Source organism: Ranitomeya variabilis, chromosome 4 (genome assembly GCF_051348905.1).
Source record: "Ranitomeya variabilis isolate aRanVar5 chromosome 4, aRanVar5.hap1, whole genome shotgun sequence".
Taxonomy (NCBI): domain Eukaryota; kingdom Metazoa; phylum Chordata; class Amphibia; order Anura; family Dendrobatidae; genus Ranitomeya; species Ranitomeya variabilis.
The window spans coordinates 313,112,848-313,137,636 of record NC_135235.1 but is presented as its reverse complement, the minus strand read 5'-3'; positions in this window follow the sequence as shown (position 1 = coordinate 313,137,636).

Genomic DNA, 24,789 nt, shown 5'->3' with positions numbered 1-24,789 from the left:
CTCATTGCTGTGCCTGCTAGCTGGCCAAATGTTGCATTGTTTCCCTTCAGTTTCTGAACCAGGCTCATCCCATCAATGATGGTTGCAGAGGGCTCGGGGATCACTTCTGCAGGACGAGCATTCCTCTCCAACTCCCTTGCGAGGGCAGCCTTGTTGGTCTTGCGGATAGACCCATCACCATTGGCAAGTGCCCATGGCAATGGACCCAGGGGATGAGTCAAGACATCACTCATTTGTAGCTTTCTGTTCTCAGCTACAAGTATCATCTGGCCAAATAGGTTTCTGTCAGCCTTCAAAATTACCTCCTTGCCAAGACCTTGTCTGCGTGTCTTCATTTGGATGTTAGAGAACGTTTTAAGTTTGTTCTTCGTCATCTTGTCATGAAACAATGTAGTTGGCTTATCGGTACCCAAACGCTCATCCTTGAATGTTTGATATGCATCCTCTCCTATACTGTATGCCCCTTGAAGGTCTTTGGCTACATCTGGTGGTGCTACAGTCGCTGTTGACAAACTGATAAGTTCACCATTATGCTCTTTGTTGAAGGGGTTCACCCAACCTGTCTCCAGCAGTTGAACGAAAGATTGGACATCGGCTTCATCTCTTCTAATCCTAGACACCTGTAGGTCTGAATGGCTGAAGTCAGTATATTGTTGGCCTACCAGGGCCCTCAGCTGCCTCAAGTACATACTGCGGTACTCTGATGTCAGGTAGAACCTGGAAACAGCTCCAACTTTGAGGCTGAAGCCTTTTGTGCCCCCTGGTGTCTGGGTGTCTTTGTTGATTGTCTCTTCAATGGTCTGGTCCACAGGAATTCGTCCAAAAGGATTCTTGCTACCGATCTGGACCGAAAAGCCACCTTGCATGAAGTATTCATGGACCTCTGGGTGTTCTATGGGCAGCCGAGACATTGTGGCATAGTAATAGGTTAGGTATCGGGCATAGTTGACCTTGTCATAGGCAAAACACCATGGTATCATCTGTCGGATTGCTCCTAGGTGAAGCATCCAGTTGCCTTCTCTTGAAGCTCGAACCAGGGCCAGCATGGTCTCGACCATGTCCAAGTATGACATCCAGAATGCTGAGAGTTGTTCATTTCTGAGGGTCTCAAGATAAACTTGAAAGAGCTTCAGGGTAAGTGTGCAAGATTCATTATCCAAGAGCTTTTCGAAGGATCCCTGCGACACACTGATGCGAAAGTTTGTGATGTTCTTCAGTGTTTCATCCAGATGGTGAAGGTCCCTTGCATGGTTTTCTTCTAGCCATGGAAGGAAGTTTTTCCATGCAAGCCTCATAAGTGCTTCATAGACCAGCTTGTGTAGTCTCACTGCTCTGTTGTACCTCCGGCCGTCCATCACTCCAGACACTGATCCTTCAGCGATTACACCGGATTCAACACACAGATCTCTAAGGCCTGCATCCTGAAATCTGTTCCCTATGATAGAGAGGAGATTACAGATTGTGTGGAAGACACCCATTCTAATTATAATGTTCTTGAACTTCTCCTGTTTCCAGATAACCTCGGCAGCTTTGGCATAGAGTGCTTGATCAAACACACACACAATTCTGTTAAGCTTCAGGGTCTGCATGATGGCATGTGTTTGCTCCAAGACTTCATTCACAGTGGACATGGCTGTTGCAGGAGCATTGATAGTGGGCAGGTAGCTTACAGTGTCCTGGGCCACTACAATGTCGCTGCGGATTTTTATGTTGAACCCAGTCCAACTGCTGGTGGTCTGATCCTCATGGTCTGACATTCTAGCCAGAAGCCAGATATGGTTTTTGGTTTTTGAATCCTGGACCTCCTTGGTAGTGTTAACATTCGAAGTCTCAATCCTGGGTGGCTCTCCCCGCTGCCCAACATTGTATATCGGTAGCATTAATTCTCTCTCTCTCAAGCCTAGATGTGAGGTTTATCATAGGCAGTACTTCTGGGTTTGGGAACAATTTAGTCCTTATATACAAGAAGAGTTCTTCAAGGGCCTCTTTCTCTGCCTCTTCGTAGCGTACTTCCTCGCTTTCGACCTGATTTTCAGCTGCACTAGACCTACAGGCCACTTGGGAATCATCTTTTGTGAATAGTTTGTAGCACGACTTGTGGTAGTGCCCCTCTGCAGCAACAAGGTCTCTGCTAAGTAAACCAAGTATTCTCTGTGTGCCTTTCCTTATCGCTGCTCTGCGGATCGTCTCATCTGCTCGTAGCTCAACACACTGGACAATTGGCTCCCTTGTTTGTTTTCCTTTTAGGTACTTGCTTGACTTCTCACAGAAGATACATACTTTGGCATACACCCTGCTATCACTGGGGGCACCCCTCGGTAGCTTCCTCATGGAGATTTTGCTTGCTGTTTCGACATTGACACCCTTGCCAAGGATAGAATCCAGTGACTTCTTCATTGTAAAGATACTACGACATTTACGGTGATATTGTATGTGTGGTATTTCTCCTTCTTCAAGGCCCTTAGCTGCTACCAGGACTGATTCATGCTGCCTGATCTCTGCAGCCCTAAGCAATGTTTTCCAGGAGTCCAAATCCTTAAGGGACGCCAGATCATCGCTGTCATCATTAGAGCAGTGTATGATACAGTCGATCCGTGATTTCTTCCTTGCTGGTACTTCCATCATGCCGTTAGATAGTCAGTAAACACCTGCAAACACAAAGAAAAACATTAAAATTTTATTTACCGTATTTCCTGGCGTATAAGACGACTTTTTAGCCATGAAAAACATGGCTCCAAGAGGGCGGTTGTCTTATACGCCGAATACAGCCGCCGGGGGGAAAGGCCGCCGCGCAGGGAAGGAGGAGGCAGGGGCCCACCTTCATGAGGCGCTCGTTCTTAGAGCTGGGAGCGCTGGTGCTAGGTGACTGTTCCCCCTCTCTCCACAAGTTCCTTACCAGCAGCAGCACACAGTACAGGACTACAGGACCTGTGGTGATGTCACGGCCATGTGATCAGTCACAAGCCTGGGAGGTGTCAGCCTCTACAGAGGGAGATAGGAGCTCTGCAGAGAAGACCGGAGAGTCCTGTTCAGCACAGAACGTGTATGTGTCAGTGTGTGTGCGTGTGTTGGGGCACCTCAGGGTGTCTTCAAATGTGACATAGCCCCCTAGATTTCTTCCAGTAAAATTTGCACTCCAAAAGTCATTTGGCGCTCCTTCCCTTCCGAGGCCTGCCGTTCCCCAATACTGCAGTGTACGACAACATATCGGGTGTTGTTGTGTTCGGGAGAGATTGGTGAACAAATAGTGGGGTGCATTTTTTGCTGGTACACCTCTTAAAAATAAAAAAATGAGCCTAAAATGACACCTTCATGTAAAAAATGCACTTTTTCCATTTTCTCAACCAAGTGTTTCCAACTACTGTGAAACACTGGTTGGGTCAAAGTGGTCACTATACCCCCTAAAAGATTCCTTGGGGGTGTAGTTTCCAAAATAGGGTCACTTTTTGGGGTTTCCACTGTGGGGGTACCTCAGGCAGCCTTCAAATGTGACATGGCCCCCTAGATTTCTTCCAGTGAATCCGCCACCCAAAAACCACATAGCGCTCCTTCCGTGTTGAGCTGTGCTGTGTGCCCATACTTTAGTTTACGAGTACATGTGGGGTGTTTCTATAAACTGCAGAATTAGGGTAACCAAGTTTGGGTTTGCCGTTAACCCTTGCTAGGTTGCAGGTAAAATTGGATTACAATGTAATATCTGGAAAAAAAATGAAATTTTGAAATTTCGCCTTCATTCTGCTAAAATTCCTGTGGAACACCTAAAGGGTTAACAGTTTTTAAAAATGAGTTTTGAACAGCTTGAGGGGTGTAGTTTGCAAAATGGGGTAATTTATGGGTGGTTTCTGTTATGTAAGCCCCTTAAAGTGACTTCAGAAGTGACTTGGTCCTTTGAAAAGTGGGTTTTGCTGTAAATGTGAAAAATTGCGCATAAAACTATAAGCCCTATTACGTCGTAAAACAATAAGGTTTCATTTTCAAAATGATGCCAATATGAAGTAAACATGTGGGGAGTGTAAATTAATAACTATTATGGGGGGTATCAGTATTTTTGTAAAAAGCAGAGAATTTCAAAGTTAAAAAATTGCCGATTTTTCCAAAATTTCCGAATATTTAGCATTTTTTTATATAGAAAGGTAAAATATATTGACTCCCATTTAGCACTGACGTGAAGTACAATATGTCACGAGAAAACAATCTCAGAATGGCTTGGATAGGTGAAAGCGTTCCAAAGTTATTAGCCCATGAAGTGGCACAGGTCAGATTGGCTTAGGCACTTGGGTACAAATAGGCCTAGGGCTGAAGGGGTTAATAAGCTACGTATATGTAAGGGCTATCATATCAAAAAATAAACTACAGACATGCATCTACCTAAAAATACCAAAGAGAATTAGTCACTCCGCTTGGTACCGATATCGTCAAATTTGGTTCTTGGCTCATGGACTAAAAGGGAACTCGCGCCTCCAACACAGTTTGACTGTTTAAAGGGCTAAATGTTATACGTGTTTCATTCAGCGTGTGCAAGGAGCGAAATTAAAAGAGCAACCTTTGACTTGTGCAGCACAACTGCTGCATAAGCTGTGGCTCTTCTACTTTGTAACCCCTGAGGGGGGGTTAAAGGTTACCTTTGAAATTGGTTCAATTAGGCTTCGGCCTACACTCTGCTCCCCCTGCAGAGCCCTGGGCTCCAACACCGCCAGTTGGGGCCCGGTACTGCTAGCTGCACAGAGAAAAACACCAGCCAATGTGTCAGTGGGGTTCAGCACCGCCAGCTGTTCCCCTGCTGTGCAGCCGGCAACGTGTCCTGCAACTGCCACGCAGGCACAACAGACCCAAAAGCTGCCGCCAGTGCAGGCTTCGGCCTACACTCTGCTCCATCTCCTCCTCCTGCTGACCCCGGGCTCCAACACCGCCAGTTGGGGCCCGGTACTGCTAGCTGCACAGAGAAAAACACCAGCCAATGTGTCAGTGGGGTTCAGCACCGCCAGCTGTTCCCCTGCTGTGCAGCCGGCATCGTGTCCTGCAAAAGCCACGCAGACACAAGAACTGAAATTGAAGGGAACCTGTCCCCCCTCCCCCAGGCGTTTGTACGTTTTAAAGGCCACCTTGTACAGCGGTAATGCTGCATGTGTGCAAGGTGGCTCATAAACGTATTCTCCTCGCACATGTGGAACTGAAAACACGTCTAAAATGTGTCCTCTGTGTGACCATTTAACCGTCCCGGTGGTGTGACTTTCCTTTGTAATGACACGCTGCAACCCCCTTGGTAGCGCTGCCCGTCTTCTGGCATCACTGTTTGGCTGCCTGCGCCTCTGCGGCCACCCTGACCCACACAACGCCCCGCGTTGTCTTATTTATTGGGACTGCGAGGGTGTGATTGACGGGCATGATCAGTGCATCAGTTCGCCTGTCCCTCATCTCCTTCCGCCTTCTGCGGACTGTGCGGCTTCATGGCCGTGGCATGCGATAAGGGATCAGATGACGCCGCACAGTCTGAAGCGGGTGTAAGGACCCGAGTGTGAGAGGCGAACATATGTGCTGCGCCAGGCCCTGAATCCCAGCCCCGCAGTGTTTTAACAATGTTAAGACACTGCGGGGCTGGGATTCATGGTCATCGCGAACCGCACCGGCCGACATTAAATGATGCCAGAACATGGGCAGCGCTAACAGCGCTAGGCCAGGGGATCACACGACAGCGCAGACTCCTGTACAGCAAATAACAACGCTCAGGAGGCTGCACCCAGCACCAAGGTGGGATTCTTGACATCTGTGCTGCGTCTCATTACAAAGGGAACTCGCGCCTCCAACACAGTTTGACTGTTTAAAGGGCTAAATGTTATACGTGTTTCATTCAGCGTGTGCAAGGAGCGAAATTAAAAGAGCAACCTTTGACTTGTGCAGCACTACTGCTGCATAAGCTGTGGCTCTTCTACTTTGTAACCCCTGAGGGGGGGTTAAAGGTTACCTTTGAAATTGGTTCAATTAGGCTTCGGCCTACACTCTGCTCCCCCTGCAGAGCCCTGGGCTCCAACACCGCCAGTTGGGGCCCGGTACTGCTAGCTGCACAGAGAAAAACACCAGCCAATGTGTCAGTGGGGTTCAGCACCGCCAGCTGTTCCCCTGCTGTGCAGCCGGCAACGTGTCCTGCAACTGCCACGCAGGCACAACAGACCCAAAAGCTGCCGCCAGTGCAGGCTTCGGCCTACACTCTGCTCCATCTCCTCCTCCTGCTGACCCCGGGCTCCAACACCGCCAGTTGGGGCCCGGTACTGCTAGCTGCACAGAGAAAAACACCAGCCAATGTGTCAGTGGGGTTCAGCACCGCCAGCTGTTCCCCTGCTGTGCAGCCGGCAACGTGTCCTGCAACTGCCACGCAGACACTTGCTCTTGTACCTTCTGCTCCCCATCCTGGTTCCAGTACCGTCAGCTGGTTCCAGGCAGAGCCTTTGGCTTAGGTGCCTCCCTCTGGGTATCCGAGTTCCACCAACGTCAGGTGGTCCTTGGTAGTGCTTTCAGGCACGGGTACCTCCTGCTTAGTAACCGGGTTCCAGTAACGTCAGCTGGTCCTCGGTAGTTCCATTGGCTCTTGGACCTTCGGCAACCCATCCGGGTTCCAGCACCGTCAGCTGGTTCTCGGCAGTGTCTTTTGCTCTTGTACCTTCTGCTCCCCATCCTGGTTCCAGTACCGTCAGCTGGTTCCGGGCAGAGCCTTTGGCTTAGGTGCCTCCCTCTGGGTATCCGAGTTCCACCAACATCAGGTGGTCCTTGGTAGTGCTTTCAGGCATGGGTACCTCCTGCTTAGTAACCGGGTTCCAGTAACGTCAGCTGGTCCTCGGTAGTTCCATTGGCTCTTGGACCTTCGGGTAGCCATCCGAGTTCCAGTTCCATCAGCTGGTTCTCGGCATTTTCTCAGCCTTCTTGTACCTTCTGCTACATTTCCAAGTTCAAGAGACTAAACACGATGACCCGGAAGACCACCCCTAAGATGACGACGACACCAGAGACGACAACCACCGTGATGACGACGACCCTGGAGACGATGACCCCGAAGACCACCCCGATGACGACGACCCCGGAGACGACGACCCTGAAGACCACCCCGATGACGACGACCCCGGAGACGACGACCCTGGAGACGACGACGACCTGGAAGACCGAGAAGCAGAAGAACAAGAGGCTGCAGAACAAAGAGCAGAAGAACATTAAGCATAACACTAAATATCAGAGCAAAAAATATTATCTAAATTATAAGCAGAAGAAGACTAAGCAGTGTATGGGGGTGAGTCCGTTCCTCCTCGTGGTGCCCCTGGATAAAGCCTGATGCTGCAGGCCAAACTGAACGCGGACAAATGTAACTCTTTTGTGACAGGCAGAACGGAAGGTGTAATCTTCAAACTTTTATAGATAACAACTACGGGAATGCCTGTCACAAATAAGAATATGATGAAGAAGTAGAATATGATGAAGATAATAGTAAAATAAAAAGAATATGAACAATGTAACCAAAAAAATAATAGGTAGAAGATGAAGAAGAAGATGAATAAGGTGAAGAAGTTGATGTCAAAGAAGCTGATGATGAGGATAATGAAGAAGAAAGTGTGGGAGAAGTAAAAAAGAAGGTGAAGGGCGTGGAAGTAGTGAAACATCAATATCTGACAAAATAAAAAAAAAAATTAACATAGTCAAAATCTTTCTACCGCCGAACGTCATAAAAAAACCCCAAAATCCTGCTATTCTATTACATTGGGCTAAACCTCTGTGCCTTTAATGTCTCCGCCACGTCCCCCAATACATCCTACATTATTCTTAGTTGTTTTCCTTCATGTAGAATGAACCTACAAGTTTATAAAGGGTTTATTTTAATTCCGATATTTTCGTCCCATTGACTTGCATTGGGATCGGGTATCGGTATCGGATTGGATCCGATATTTTGACGGTATCGGCCGATACTTTCCGATACCGATACTTTCCGATATCGGAAAGTATCGCTCAACACTACTTATCAGTTAACAAGAATGTTTGAAAATTAGTCTTCATGTATGTGTGGGCCCAACGCAACCATTTCTGCTTGTGAACACTGTTTAAGGGTGGCCAATTAGTAGGTTTATGCAACACAGCAAGCCTTTGAAGGAGCCTACACCTTGAGGTTCAAGGGACTCCAGATGCACCTGCAGCTTCAAATATCTGTTTGCTGCTTTGTAATGACTTTTTAGCAGCTGCTCTCTTAATCCGATGAACTTGCCTGGCAGAAATCTTCCTCATTTTGCCTTTATCAGCACAAACACATCTGTGCTCAGATACTGTCACTAGTGTTGAGCGATACCTTCCGATACTTGAAAGTATCGGTATCGGATAGTATCGGCCGATACCCAAAAAATATCAGATATCGCCGATACTGATACCCGATACCAATACAAGTCAATGGGACACAAGTATCGGAAGCTATCCTGGTTGGTTCCCAGGGTCTGAAGGAGAGGAAACTCTCCTTCAGGCCCTGGGATCCATTTTCATGTAAAAAATAAAGAATTAAAATAAAAAATATGGATATACTCACCCGTCCGGCTGCCCCTGGACCTTACCGATGTAACCGGCAGCCTCCGTTCCTAAGAATGAGGAGTTTAGGACCTTCGATGACATGGCGGCTTGTGATTGGTCGCGTGACTGCTCATGTGACCGCTCACGCGACCAATCACAAGCCGCGATGTCATCGCAGGTCCTAAACTCCTCATTCTTAGGAACGGAGGCTGCCGGTTTCAACGGTAAGGTCCAGGGGCCTCCGGAGGGGTGAGTATATCCATATTTTTTATTTTAATTCTTTATTTTTTACATGAATATGGATCCCAGGGCCTGAAGGAGAGTCTCCTCTCCTCCAGACCCTGGGAACCATACACTGGGAACTTCCGATTCCGATTTCCGATATCACAAAAATATCGGAACTCAGTATCGGAATTCCGATACCGCAAGTATCGGCCGATACCCGATACTTGTGGTATCGGAATGCTCAACACTAACAGTCACAAATCTCTTAACAGTACGATGATCACGCTTAAGTTTTCGGGAAATTTCTAATGTTTTCATCCCTTCACCAAGGCATTGCACTATTTGATGCTTTTCAGCAGCAGAGAGATCCTTTTTCTTTCCCATGTTACTTGAAAACTGTGACCTGCTTAATAATGTGGAACATCATTTTTAAGTAGTTTTCCTTTAATTAGAATCACCTGGAAAACTAATTATCCCATGTGTTTAAGACTGATTTCAGTGATCCATTGAGCCCTGAGACACAATACCATCCACGAGTTTATTTGAAAAACAAAACAATTAAATCTTTATCACACTTAAATCCAATTTGCATAATAATTTGGAACACAGTGTATGTAGTATGTATGTAGAATGTATGTAGCATGTATGTAGTATGTAGCATGTATGTAGCATGTAGCATGTATGTAGCATGTATGAAGCATGTATGTAACATGTATGTAGCATGTAGCATGTATGTAGCATGTATGTAGCATGTATGTAGCATGTATGAAGCATGTATGTAGCATGTATGTAGCATGTATGTAGTATGCATGTATGTAGCATGTATGCAGCATGTATGTAGCATGTATGTAGCATGTAGCATGTATGTAGCATGTATGTAGCATGTAGCATGTATGTAGCATGTATGTAGGTATGTAGCATGTATGTAGCATGTAGCATGTATGTAGCATGTATGTAGCATGTATGTAGCAAGTATGTAGCATGTAGCATGTATTTAGCATCTATGTAGCATGCATGTAGTATGTATGTAGCATGTATGTATGGAGTATTTTTTATTTTTTTTTCATTCAACACATTAGCCGGATGATGGGACTATTACTGTCCCATCATTGGCTAATGTGTCAATCACTGTCAGTGTAGCAGGCATCGTCCGATGGGACTTGTAGTCCCATTGGACGATGCCTGCACTCACGCACAGAGCCCCAACATGCCGCACAGAGACCCCCCACGCCGCACAGAGACCCCCCACGCCACAAAGAGACCCCCCCACGCCACACAGAGAACCCCCACGCCGCACAGAGACCCCCCACGCCACACAGAGACCCCCCCACACAGAGACCCCCCCCAGGCCGCACAGAGACCCCTCCACGCCGCACAGAGACCCCCACACCGCACAGAGACCCCCCCACACCGCATAGAGCCCAGGCAGCCCACATACAGCCCTGCATAGAATTAGATCCCTGGCAGGCCCGCACAGACCCCGCCCATACACACAGGCACTCACAGTGTCCGCAAACGCACCACCCACACTCTTCCCCCCTGTGGAACAGCATATAGAAGGACAGAAAAGGCTTATTTATGTTCCGATATTTGTGTCCCATTGACTTGCATTGGTATCGGGTATCGGTATCGGTGATATCCGATATTTTTTGGATATTGGCCGATCCAATCTGATACCGATACTTTTGAATATCGGAAGGTATCGCTCAACACTAGTAACCAGACATCTGATGTCCATGAAGACCTGAACCCTGGGGAGATAAGGATTGGGCAGTCAACATTCGAGTGTCCGATTCTCTTGTTTTCAGGTGAAATAAGAGGAGTCTGGGAGCAGATTTCTTTTCTTCCAGCCCAAGTGAAACACATAAGCGCTTGGCCTGGCTCTCGTGTGTATGGGGTAGCTGAGATAGGGAAGTCATATGTGTATTAATGGACAGTGGCTGGTAACCACGTTCCTGAATCTAGACCACGTAGGAATTTCCACTGTGTACTATTGTGCCAGAGGAATTAGAGGATACTCAAGCCCTGCTTTAAATAATAAATGCACTTTTGTTTTACCTGGTATAAATGTGGACACTCCCCTAAATCCGGCATTGCTTTTCTCTTGTTTCTGCGACTCTCTGTTCCTGAGATACGGCCTCCTCTTCTTGTATATAGATCTAGTTTTATTAGTCAACTGGGTGTCTTTCTAAAGAAAACACCCACAGTGAAGATTTAATGATCACGCCCACTTGGCTATAAATACTACATTTATGCAGTGAAGAAGAGGCCATATCTCAGGAATAGAGAGGCGCAGGAACAAAAGAAATACAGCCACAGATTCAGGAGAACAGCGGTATTTACACCAGGTAATATAATTACATATATATGGCAATTGACAGGTCACCTTTTAGCTTTTACTTCAGTTTCTTTCGGCCTACTTCAGTGTATTCTAATATGTATTTTTTCTTAGTGAAGGTGAGCTGGGATCTCCAGGGAAAGCAGGAGACTGAGGATTAACTGGAGAGAAAGGTAATGTCCTGATATGTAGACTTCTAATACAGAGGTTGTATACTGAATCTCCTGCTTCATGCTATGTGTATGGACATGGATTTTGTTGGAGACCTCCTGCACCCATGAATTTATATATCCAGAGAGCTGGGATCACTCAGAGGGTGATTTTGAGTTAAATAAATTCCACAGGTAAAATGTTATTGAAAGCGGAGACATTTTTCTGATAGGCGACCTCTCCACTCCTGCACTTATGTCTGCTCAGACCAAGAGGAATAGGGTAGAAGGTCTCCGACCTCATTAGTGATGGTGATGGGGGCTTCTCATTTCCCTTAAGAGGCTATGAAAAATATATCAAATCTTTTTCTTACAATTATTTTATTTAACTTTAGGCGATAAGGGAGTCCCTGGCCAAATGGGAAAACTGGGACCAATTGGAGAAAAAGGTAATGTCATGGTGGAGGAAAAATGTATATAATACGCCTTAATTCTCCTTCATGAATGAGGAAACCATGGCTACTTTCTTCAAAAAACAGTACAGGTGAAGCCGGTCTTATATTGTCTTTCCAATTGAAGATATTGTTAGAGGACTTTCGATCCTTTTTTTGTAATTACTGGATGGCTCCTGTGCGGTCTGAAACTAATAAAGAGAACCCACTCAACTCCACCTTCCCTGTAGCTGGGTCCCCAGCATTATCTTCTCATTCTCTTCTTGTCTAGATGGTTTGTGACCACTGCAGCTAGTCAGCAACTGCATCAGTGACTTTTAGGATGATTGGCTGCATGATCAAGTCCAGAATTACACATATTCATAAAATAAGTTAAAGTGCAGACTCTCAGCATAAATTTGAGAACATTCACTATTTAGAGTACGGATTTAGAAATTACAGCTCTTTCATATGTAGCTGCCTCTTTTTCAAGGAACAAAAGGTAATTGGACAATTATCTCAAAAGCTCTTTAATGGACTGTATGGGCTTTTCCCTCTTTAATCCATCATCAATTAAGCAGGTAAAATGTCTGGAGTTAATTCCTGGTGAGGCATTTGCATTTACAAGCTGAACCCACAACATGAGCTTTCAACGGAAGTAAAAAAGACCATCATTAGTATGAAAAAAAGAGAAAATCCATGATATAGATAGCAGAAATGTTAGAAGTAGTCAAATCAACAGTTTGGTAGATTCTGTTAAAAAAGAGGGCACTGTTGAGCTTGGGAACTTAAAACGGCCTGAACATCCACTGATGACAACAGTGGTGGATGATTGCAGAATCCTTTCCATGGTGAAGAAAAACCCCTTCATAACATCCACCCAAGGGAAGAACATTCTCTAGGAAGAAGATGTTTAGTGTCTAAGTCTATCATAAAGAGGAGACTTCATGACAGCAAAGAGAGTTTACCACAAGGTGCAAACTACTAATCAGTCTTTACCCGCAAATAGCCCTGCAACCCCACTGCCCTGCATATGTACTCCCACATAGCACTGCAACCCCATATGTACCCCCCACATAGCCCTACAATCCTCACATGTGCCCCCCACATAGCCTTGCAAACCACACATGTACCCCCTACATAGCCCTGCAATCCCCATATGTACCCCTGCATATAAACCCCCATATAGCCCTCCAACCCCCCATATGTACCCCCTTCATATGTACCCCCCACATAGCCCTGCAACCCCCATATGTACCCCCACAAAACTCTGAAATCCCCATATGTACCCCTCACATAGCCCTGCAACCCTCATATGTGCCCCCCACATGTACCCCTGCATATGTATCGTCACATAGCCCTGCAACCCCCATATGTACCCCCACACAGCCCTACAATCCACACATGTATCCCCCACATAGCCCTGCAACCCACATATGTACACCAGGATATGTACCCCATATGTACCCTTGCAATTGAAAACTTATCGTTTTTGAGCTCATTCAAAATCTAAATCTGTGGGAATACACTCTAAGACTTCATACATAGTCTCTTTCACCTCTTCACTCCCAGACAATTTTAAATTTTTTACCTTTACAGTTTTACCCCTTGCCTTCCAAAAGCCATAACTTTTTTTTGCATGTGTCCTAACATGGCTGAACAAGACATTCATTATACCATACAATTTGCAAAATAATGTGAACAAAATTTAAAGTGGGATGCAATGATGAAAAATAAGCAATTCCATCTTTATTTTTATGGCGTAGATTTTATGGTACAAATGGCCTGGAAGACTGATTCTCCAGGTCAGTATGACCAATTTTACATTTTTTTGTTATTTTCTAAAACCTGTAACATTTTTTACTTTTCCATGAGTTAAGCTGTGTGACAACTTGTTTTTGTTTTTTTTCTTTTTTACCTTGTGAGCTGATGTTTCCTGTGCTGGTGTCAGCACCTGTCGCACCTGGGCAAGTGCCAGGGCCCTGAGCAGGCGGGGGACCCACTCCCTATTGGAAAGATCAGCGTGCCATGGGAGTGTACCTGTACCAGTGTCGGCGCCCGTGAGTGGGCACTCCCTGCCTGCTCAGGGCCCCGACACTTGCGATACTTACCTCTCCCCGCTCCAACTTTGCGACGTCTTCCTCCTCTCTGCACTCTGATATTCAGGTCAGAGGGCGCGATGACATCACGTCTATACGTCCTCTGCTTGAGCAGTCACAGTGCAGAGAGCCGGAAGACGCCGACGCCAAGCAGTTAGGGGCAGAGTAACAGCCAGCGGGTAGAGGTGAGTATTTAATTTTTTTATGTTTGGAGCATTAATGTATATGGGGACCATCATATACAGAAGCATCATATATGGGGCCCATTATACACTGGAGCACCATATATGGGGCCCATTATATAAGGAGCATTATATGGGTCCAGCATACACTGAAGCATCATATATGGGGCCCATTATATATGGAGCATTATAAAAGGACTATTATATATGGGGCACATTCTTTATGGAACATTATATGGGGTCCATTCTGTATGCAGCAATATATGGGGCCCATCATTTACTGTATAGAGCATTATATGGGACTCATTACACTGTATGGAGCAATATATGAGGCTCATTATACTGTATGGAGCCCATCCTATACTGTATGGAGCATTATATGGGGCCCATTATATATAGAGCAATATATGGGGCCCATCATATACTCCAGTATATACTTCTGTATGGAGCATTTTATGGAGCCCATCATATACTGTATAGAATATTATCTGGGACCCAATATGTATGGAGCAATATATGGGGCTCATTATACTGTATGGAGCAATATATAGGACCCATCATATACCGTATGGAACATTATATGGGACCCATTATGTATGGAGCAATATAAGGGTTTTATTATACCATATGGAGCATTATATGGGGCTCATTATACTGTATGGAGCAATATATGGGGCTCATTAATCTTTTTTGGAGCATTATATGGGGCCCATTATACAGTATGATGCAATATATGGGGCTCATTATACTGTATGGAGCAATATATGGGGCCTATTATATACTGTATGGAGAAATATATGCTGCTCATTATTCTGTATGGAGCAATATATGTGGCCCATTATTCGGTATGGAGCATTATATGGGGCTCATTATTCTGCATGGAGCACTATGTGGTGCTCATAATACTGTATGGAGCAATATATGTGGGTTCATTATACTGTATGGATGAATATATGGGGCTAACTATTTTATATGGAGCAATATATGGGGCTCATTATTCTGTATGAAGCACTATGTGGTGCCCCTAACACTGTGTGGAGCAATATATGAGGCTCAATATTCTGTGTGAAGCCCATAATACTGTATGGAGAACTATACTGTCTGGTTTCTGAGCTATTGTAAAATGCACAATAGATATCACTCATGTAATGTGAGAAGTGAAATCTGTGGCATTGTACTATATCTCTATTTATCTGCCATATCTGTGCAACATGAATTGTGGTATGTGTTAAAGGGGCCACATATATTGTTAAAGGGGCCCCAAAGTATTCACCAAGCTGTGCAAACCGAAGCTCAGTCCCTGGTGCCACTAATACTTCAGTTCTATTGTGGTCACTGGAGGGTTTTCACCATGTGCCTCCACTGGCAGCTGGTATCGATGTAGGAGTGGTGGAACTGATGTTCTGCTCCTTGACACTCTAAAAGGTTAAATATATTTTATATATATGCATGCTATAGAAGGGTAACATTCACTGGGGCTGCAGTCTAGTTTAGGCAGGGTTAACTGTAATGGCAGGCCCAGTTTGGTAAAGATAACTGAGTGTTAGTGTTCGGTTCAGGAAGTGTCAGACAGTTGAGGGATACTTGTTATGATCTGGTGACCTTGGAGCTGCATGAAACTTTCTCTGGAGTCAGTGGAACCTGTACTGACCGCAAATCCTGAACTAACACCGCAACTAGAAGTAGCCGTGGGGTGTGCCTAACATACCCTAGACACCTCGACACAGCCGGAGGACTAAATACCCCTATAGATGGAAATAGGAATGCTACCTTGCCTCAGAGCAGACTCCCAAAGGATAGGCAGCCCCCCACGAATAATGACTGTGAGTAGGAGAAGAATAGACACACGCAGGTAGAAAACAGGATTTAGCAAAAGAGGCCACTCTAGCTAAATAGGAAAGGATAGGACAGACAGATTACTAGGCGGTCAGTATTAAAACCCTTCCAAAAATATCCACAGCAGATAATGCAAAAAGTTCCACAATCTAACTAAAGACATGGAATGTATATCTGCCACTCCAGAGAATCCAACAAGACTGAGAAAATACTGACACAATCTAAGCTGGACAAGAAAACACAAAAAATAGCACTGAATTGTGAAGCACATAGCATGTGTGCCATAGGAAAAAAAAACAGACACTTATCTTTGCTGATTTGGCAGAAAGGCAGGAGGAACCAAGCAGAGGTCCAACACCTCCCAACAACAATTGACAACTGGCAAGGACTAATGAATCCTGCACGCCTAAATACCCCAGTCAGAACTGCAATCAGCAGATACACCTGACCAGGACTGCAACTCAGGGGCAACTGCATTACCACCTACAACCACCGGAGGGAGCCCAAAAGCAGAATTCACAACAGTACCCCCCCCTTGAGGAGGGGTCACCGAACCCTCACTAGAGCCCCCAGGCCGATCAGGACGAGCGAGATGAAAAGCGTGAACCAAATCAGCAGCATGGACATCAGAAGCAAAAACCCAAGAATTATCCTCCTGGCCATAACCCTTCCATTTGACAAGGTACTGAAGCCTCCGCCTCGAAAAACGAGAATCCAAAATCTTTTCAACCACATACTCCAACTCCCCATCAACCAAAACAGGGGACGGAAGATCAACAGAGGGAACAACGGGCACCACATATTTCGCAATAAAGATCTATGGAAGACATTATGGATAGCAAAAGAGGCCGGAAGCGCCAATCGAAAAGACACCGGATTAATAATCTCAGAAATCCTATAAGGACCAATAAACCGAGGCTTAATCTTAGGGGAAGAGACCTTCATAGGAACATGACGGGAAGACAACCAAACCAAATCCCCAACCCGAAGCCGGGAACCAACACACCGACGACGGTTAGCAAAACGTTGAGCCTCCTCCTGAGACAACACCAAATTGTCCACCACATGAGCCCAAATCTGCTGCAACCTGTCCACCACAGAATCCACATCAGGACAGTCAGAAGACTCAACCTGCCCAGAAGAAAAACGAGGATGAAAACCAAAATTACAAAAAAAGGCGAAACCAAAGTAGCCGAACTAGCCCGATTATTAAGGGCAAACTCGGCCAATGGCAAAAAGGCCACCCAATCATCCTGATCGGCAGACACAAAGCATCTCAAATAAGTCTCCAAAGTCTGATTAGTTCGCTCGGTCTGGCCATTTGTCTGAGGATGAAATGCAGAAGAAAAAGACAAATCAATGCCCAGCCTAGCACAAAAGGGCCGCCAAAACCTAGAAACAAACTGGGAACCTCTGTCGGACACAATATTCTCCGGAATACCATGCAAACGAACCACATGCTGAAAAAACAACGGAACCAACTCTGAAGAGGAAGGCAATTTAGGCAAAGGCACCAAATGAACCATCTTAGAAAACCGGTCACAAACAACCCAGATAACCGACATCCTCTGGGAAACCGGAACATCAGAAATAAAATCCATAGAAATATGCGTCCAGGGCCTCTCAGGGACCGGCAATGGCAAAAGTAACCCACTAGCACGGGAACAACAAGGCTTGGCCCGCGCACAAGTCCCACAGGACTGCACAAAAGAACGCACATCACGTGACAACGAAGGCCACCAAAAGGACCTACCAACCAAATCTCTAGTATCAAAAATACCAGGATGACCAGCCAACACAGAACAGTGAACCTCAGAAATCACTCTACTAGTCCATCTGTCAGGAACAAACATTTTCCCCACAGGACAGCGGTCAGGTCTATCAGCCTGAAATTCCTGTAAATCAGGGGAAATGGCAGAAAGGACCACCCCTTCTTTCAGAATGCCGACCGGTTCAAGGACCTCAGGAGAATCAGGCAAAAAACTCCTAGAAAGGGCATCAGCCTTAATATTCTTAGAACCCGGAAGATACGAAACCTTGAAATTAAAACGGGAAAAAAACAAGGATCATCGAGCCTGTCTAGGACCCAGCCGTTTGGCAAACTCGAGGTAAATCAAATTCTTATGATCGGTCAGGACCACAATACGGTGCTTAGCTTCCTCAAGCCAATGTCGCCACTCCTCAAACGCCCACTTCATAGCCAACAACTCCCGATTGCCGACATCATAATTGCGTTCAGCAGGCGAAAACTTGCGGGAGAAGAAGGCACACGGTTTCATCAAAGAACCAACAGAATCCCTCTGAGACAAAACGGACCCCTGCCCCAATCTCAGAAGCTTCAATATCAACTTGAAACGGAAGAGAAACATCTGTTTGACGCAACACCGGAGCAGAAGTAAATCGGTGTTTAAGCTCCTGAAAGGCAGAGACAGCCGCAGAGGACCAATTCGCCACATCAGCGCCTTTTTTCGTCAAATCAGTCAAGGGTTTAACCACGCTGGAGAAGTTAGCAATGAAACGGCGATAAAAATCTGCAAAACCCAAAAATTTCTGAAGGCTCTTCACTAGTGTTGAGCGATACCGTCCGATACTTGAAAGTATCGGTATCGGAAAGTATCGGCCGATACCGGCAAAGTATCGGATCTAATCCGATACCTATACCCGATACCAATACAAGTCAATGGGACTCAAGTATCGGACGGTATCCCTGATGGTTCCCAGGGTCTGAAGGAGAGGAAACTCTCCTTCAGGCCCTGGGATCCATATTAACACTAGAAGTCCCGGGAATTTCAAGATCCCCCCTGAAGTCCTGAGAGAGGGTCAAATGACCCTCAGTCCATATTGACACCTTAATTAGCATCCTTTTGTTTGTAAATGTGCTCTTGCCTGAGGAATCTGCAGGGGGGATTATCTAAGATAAGAGTGTGTAAACAGAAGAATGCAAGCTATTCCTGAGTGTGGGGGCTGCTTGTGAGAATGTGAGCTTCTCCTGAGTGTCTGCCCCCCCCAGCTGCATTGCATTAGCAAATTTGCATGCAGCTTTATGTGCTGTGGGGGAGAAACCTATTTTGTTCACAGGAAAGAAAATGGAGAGAAGGCACACCATTGAAGAGGCATTGGAACTGATTCTGAGCAACATAAACCCTTCTGACTCAGATGGAGAAGACATAGTCCTTCAACCGGATTCGGACTCTGAGCAGTCTTCAGGTTAGGCTGGCTTCACACTCCCTTTTTTGCCTGTTCATTTGGCTCCTATGTTTTGCAGGGGTTGGTGCAGATAAGGGTCGGTGACTTCCGTGTGCACGGACCACGGAGGAAAGTGAAAAGCCTAAAAATAAAGAATTTCATATTCACCTCAGTCCAGCGCTGACAGTTCCTCTCACTTCCGGTGCCGCTCATTAGGCTTATGAATATTCACTTCACTGAGCCCAAGAGTGAACCGGAAGTGAGAGGAGAAGAGGCGCTGGAGGGAGGTGAGTATGTGGTGACAGCAGACAGTGCTATCTGTGGATTCACGGATAGCACACGGACATCACCCACGGTGCATGTGGGCCAAAAGGGATCCTGTTCTGCTTGTTTCAAAAACGGACAGAACAGGATGCCAAAAAAGGCAGTGTGTTACCTATTTTATTTCCTGACTATCTTTTTTATTTTGAACCAAAACAAAATGCTTATTTGAAATTATTTATCTTGCAGATGAGGAGACTCCGCCTCTACCAAAAAAGAGAGCTCGGTTGGCGAGTGAGCCGACAGAGACCGCAAAAGATGGCACAGTGTGGCATGAAGTACAAGTGGGGAAACATCTCCATTTGACCCCAATAGAACCGTACCCTACAGATGGAGAGCCAAGTGCTAAGGCCAGACGAAGTGTCCAGAGTCGCCTTCAGAGCTTCCTCTGTTTTATCAGTCTTGACATGCTTCGTAGCATTGAAGAATGGACTACTCAACATGCACGTCACACGGAGCAGGTGGATTGGTTCATGGGTCTCCCGGAACTAATGGCATTTATTTCAGTCATTATCTTGCGGGGGGTGACCAAGGTTCCATCACTACGTGACAGCTGGTCAGCAAACCTGGGAAACGCAAGGATCATTGCCACTATGACCCGAAACCGCTTTCAAGACATCATGCAACACCTACGCTTTGATGACATGTTCACGCGCAGTGAGCGAGTGGAGACCGATAAGTTTGCTGCAATCTCCGATGTGTGGAGATCGTTTGTCACCAACTTCATCGCATCCTACAACCCTGGTCGACACATCACTATTGATGAACAGCTTTTCCCGTCAAAGACTCGCTGCTGTTTTCTGCAATACATTGCAACAAAACCAGACAAGTTTGGCATCAAGTTTTGGGTGGCTTGCGACTTGAAATCAAAGTACATCTGTAATGTCCACCCATATCTTGGCAAGGACCCCAGTCGTCCCAGCGGGGAGAGACTGTCCGAAACTGTAGTGATGAGACTGATGGAACCATTCATGGACAAGGGCAGAACTGTAACCACGGACAATTTCTTTACATCATTGTCACTTGCACAACGACTGCTTAGCCGGGAAACCACTATCCTTGGCACAGTAAACAAGAGTCGCCGGGAAATTCCTCAATCCGCTAGACAGATGGACCGCACTGAATTCACCACTCAGGTGTTTTCAACCACTGGTGCCACACTGACAGTGTATGCACCCAAACAAAAGAAGGCCGTCTACATTCTCAGCAGCATGCACAGCGTGGTTGAGACTGAGGATACCAACAAAAGGAAGCCAAACACGGTCACACAATACAACCACACAAAGTGCGGTGTGGATGTAATGGACCAAATGGTGCGGGAGTACAGCGTGCGTGCAGGAACACGGAGATGGCCAGTCGCCGTGTTCTACAACATGATTGACATGGCAGCACTCAATGCTCATGTTCTTTATCAGGCATGCACTGGGGTGCGGGAGAGACGGGTGGACTTCCTGGTTGAGCTTGCAAAAGAGTTAGGTGGCCATCATGTGACTGAAAAGAAGGCACGCAAGGAGAAACTCCTTTGGCAACTTCCTTCCACACCCAGCCCTGGCAAAAGGGTGAAGTGTCAGGTCAAACATCAATGCACGAACAATTGTGCAACTGAGAGATGTGTTGACTGCTACAAATACACGTGTGGCAAATGTACCAGGGACATACCCAGGCAGTGCCAGGTATGTTCTGACATGTTCAGACAGACTGCTGAGTGAGTGCTGAAATGCTAGTCACACAAGGACATGCCACTCACACACACACAGCCCCCCACTGCAGCCTATTGAAAATATGTGTGGAATTGTTTTATTCCTTGTATTTTTTGTACATTTTTATAACAAAAATAAAAAGCATCCTTTGATGTGTGCTCCTTTACTCCCCATGTATTTGTCTTTACCCTTTCCCCCCTCCCCTCTTCCCACTCCTCCACCAACATCCCTCCCTGTTGTATAATTTGATTATTCTTGTTCACTGTTTTATCACATTTGTTTGGCCATGCCGCTTATACACTGCTCATCTTGAAAATGTGACTATTTGTTTGATGTTGGTGTGAAATAACCCTTTAGTGAAAAAAAAATCTTATTGGTTTTTAAAAAAAAATAAAAAGCATCAAAACAAATAACAGTTGTTCTTTTGTATATTTTTCACACTAAAATTCAGTCCTCTTGTGCAAATTTTTTTCGCGGCCAAATTTGCACAAGAATGAACATGCTGCGTTTTTTTTTTTCGCTAGTGTGATTGAGGCCTAAAGGTACAGTTAAACGTTACGATCTCATTGACGATATCGTTTGAAAAGTCACGTGATCACGTCGTTCATGCGATGTCGTTTTCACATCGTTGCGTGTAACGTGAAGATATCGGACGAACACATCGTTGGATCGCTGATCGCAGATTTGAGGTCAGGATCTCAAATCTGACGATCCTCGTCCAATTATGTGTCAGAAGATGTGCAGCATCATTCAGTGTAACGCTGAGATGAACGATGTCAGTCTAAATTCTCCTATTCCTGCCATTGTGAAAAATCGTTCTGCAAACGTTTGCAATGAGGCTAACGCGGAGCCAAAATTTACATCGTTAACAAGATAGTTGCTTGTGACGCCTCTTGGACGATGTGAAACTGATTGCACGAACGATGTGATCACGTGACATTTCTAACTATATCGTCGACGAGATTGTAACATGTAACGGTACCTTTGACTGCTGCGGATCCGCAGCAGTTTCCCCTGAGTTTACAGTACAATGTAAACTTATGGGAAACAAAAAACGCTGTGCACATGCTGCGGAAAAATCCGAGCGGAAATGCTGCGGATTACATTCCGCAGCATGTCACTTCTTTTTTGCGTATTTTCACCTGCTCCAATAGGAAACTGCAGATGAAAATCCGCAGAAGAAACCGCAGTAAAAAATGCGATAAATCCGCAGTAAAAACCCCAACGGGTTTTCACTGCGGATTTTGGAATTCCGCTGCGGAAAAATCCGCAGTGGAATCCGCAAAGTGTGCACATAGCCTTAGACACAAATGCTTCTGGTCATTACTCACAGCTGTACCTTGCTCTAAAATTTCTAATTCTCTATTTAAAATATATAAAAAATAATTCATTGTTTCAGCGCTTTTTTGCTCAAATAAAACTAAACTAAATACAATATGCATAGTCTTTATATTATCAAATACAATAAACTGAACAGAACTAAGGGTACCGTCACACAGTACCATTTTAATCGCTACGACGGCACGATCCGTGACGTCGCAGCGATCGTATGATTATCGCTCCAGCGTCGTAGACTGCGGTCACACGTTGCAATCACGGCGCTGGAGCGATGCCGAGGTCCCCGGTAACCAGGGTAAACATCGGGTAACTAAGCGCAGGGCCGCGCTTAGTAACCCGATGTTTACCCTGGTTACCAGCGTAAACGTAAAAAAAACAAACAGTACATACTTACATTCCGGTGTCTGTCCCCGGCGTTCTGCTTCTCTCCACTGTGTAAGCGCCATAGCCGGAAAGCACAGCGGTGACGTCAGACGTCCAGCCAGCCGGCGCTTACACTGCAGAGAAGCTGAGAGGCCGGGGGACAGACACCGGAATGTAAGTATGTACTGTTTGTTTGTTTTTTTTTACGTTTACGCTGGTAACCACGGTAAACATCGGGTTACTAAGCGCGGCCCTGCGCTTAGTTACCCGATGTTTACCCTGGTTACAAGCGAACACATCGCTGGATCGCTGTCACACACAACGATCCAGCGATGTCAGCGGGTGATCAAGCGACGAAAGAAAGTTCCATACGATCTGCTACGACGTACGATTCTCAGCAGGATCCCTGATCGCTGCTGCGTGTCAGACACTGCGATATCGTAACAATATCGCTAGAACGTCACGAATCGTACCGTCGTAGTGATCAAAATGGTACTGTGTGACAGTACCCTAACTTGAAACTTGAAACTACATGGGTAAACTCCATGGAAAACAGCAAACAACCTCCTGTGGTGCAACAGTAATGGCCTTAATTACAGAACAAAAGACAGTGAATAGAGATAAGATAAGCTATTGATAAAATCCTTTAGGTCAATTGACCCTTCTCTGGGTTTCAAAGGTAGAAATGTCAAATGACCCGTCTCTGGGACTTCTAGTGTTAATGTGTAAAAGAAAGAATTAAAATAAAAAATATTGCTATACTCACCTCTCCGACGCAGCCTGGACCTTACCGAGGGAACCGGCAGCGTTCTTTGCTTAAAATGCGCGCGTTTCCTGCCTCCCGTGACGTCACGGCTTGTGATTGGTCGCGTGCCGCCCATGTGACCGCAACGCGACCAATCAGAGCAAGCCGTGACGTAATTTCAGGTCCTGAATGCCTAATTCTGCATTCAGGACCTGAAAATTACTTCACGGCTTGCTGTGATTGGTCGCGTCGCGGTCACATGGGCGGCACGCAACCAATCACAAGCCGTGACGTAATTTTAAAATGCCTCCCGTGACGTCACGGCTTGTGATTGGTCGCGTCGCCCATGTGACCGCGACGCGACCAATCACAAGCCGTAACGTAATTTTCAAATCCTGAATGCCTAGAATTAGGCATTCAGGACCTGAAAATTACGTCACGGCTTGCTGTGATTGGTCGCGTCGCGGCCACATGGGCGGCACGCGACCAATCACAAGCCGTGACGTCACGGAAGGAAGTAAACGCGCGCATTTTAAGCAAAGAACGCTGCCGGTTCCCTCGGTAAGGTCCAGCCTGCGTCGGAGAGGTGAGTATAGCAATATTTTTTATTTTAATTCTTTCTTTTACACATTAATGTTGTTTCGATACCGATACCCGATACCACAAAAGTATCGGATCTCGGAATCGGAATTCCGATACCCGCAAGTATCGGCCGATACCCGATACTTGCGGTATCAGAATGCTCAACACTACTCTTCACGGATGTGGGTTGAATCCAATCATGAATGGCCTGAACCTTAACCGGATCCATCTCCATAGATGAGGGAGAAAAAATAAAGCCCCAAAAAGAAACCTTCTGCACCCCAAAGAGACACTTAGACCCCTTCACAAACAAGGCATTGTCACGAAGGATCTGAAATACCATCCTGACCTGTTCCACATGAGACTTCCAATCATCGGAAAAAATCAAAATATCGATCAAATATACAATCAAGAATTTATCAATATAAGTCCGGAAGATATCATGCATGAAGGATTGAAAAACAGATGGAGCATTAGTGAGCCCGAATGGCATCACAAGGTATTCAAAATGGCCTTCGGGCGTATTAAACGCAGTTTTCCATTCATCACCCTGCTTAATACGAACAAGGTTATATGCCCCCCGAAGGTCAATATTCGTAAACCAACTAGCCCCCTTAATCCTAGCAAACAAATCGGAAAGCAAAGGTAAAGGGTATTGAAACTTGACCGTGATCTTATTCAAGAGGCGATAATCAATACAAGGTCTCAAGGAGCCATCCTTCTTAGCAACAAAAAAAAAACCTGCTCCCAACGGTGAAGAAG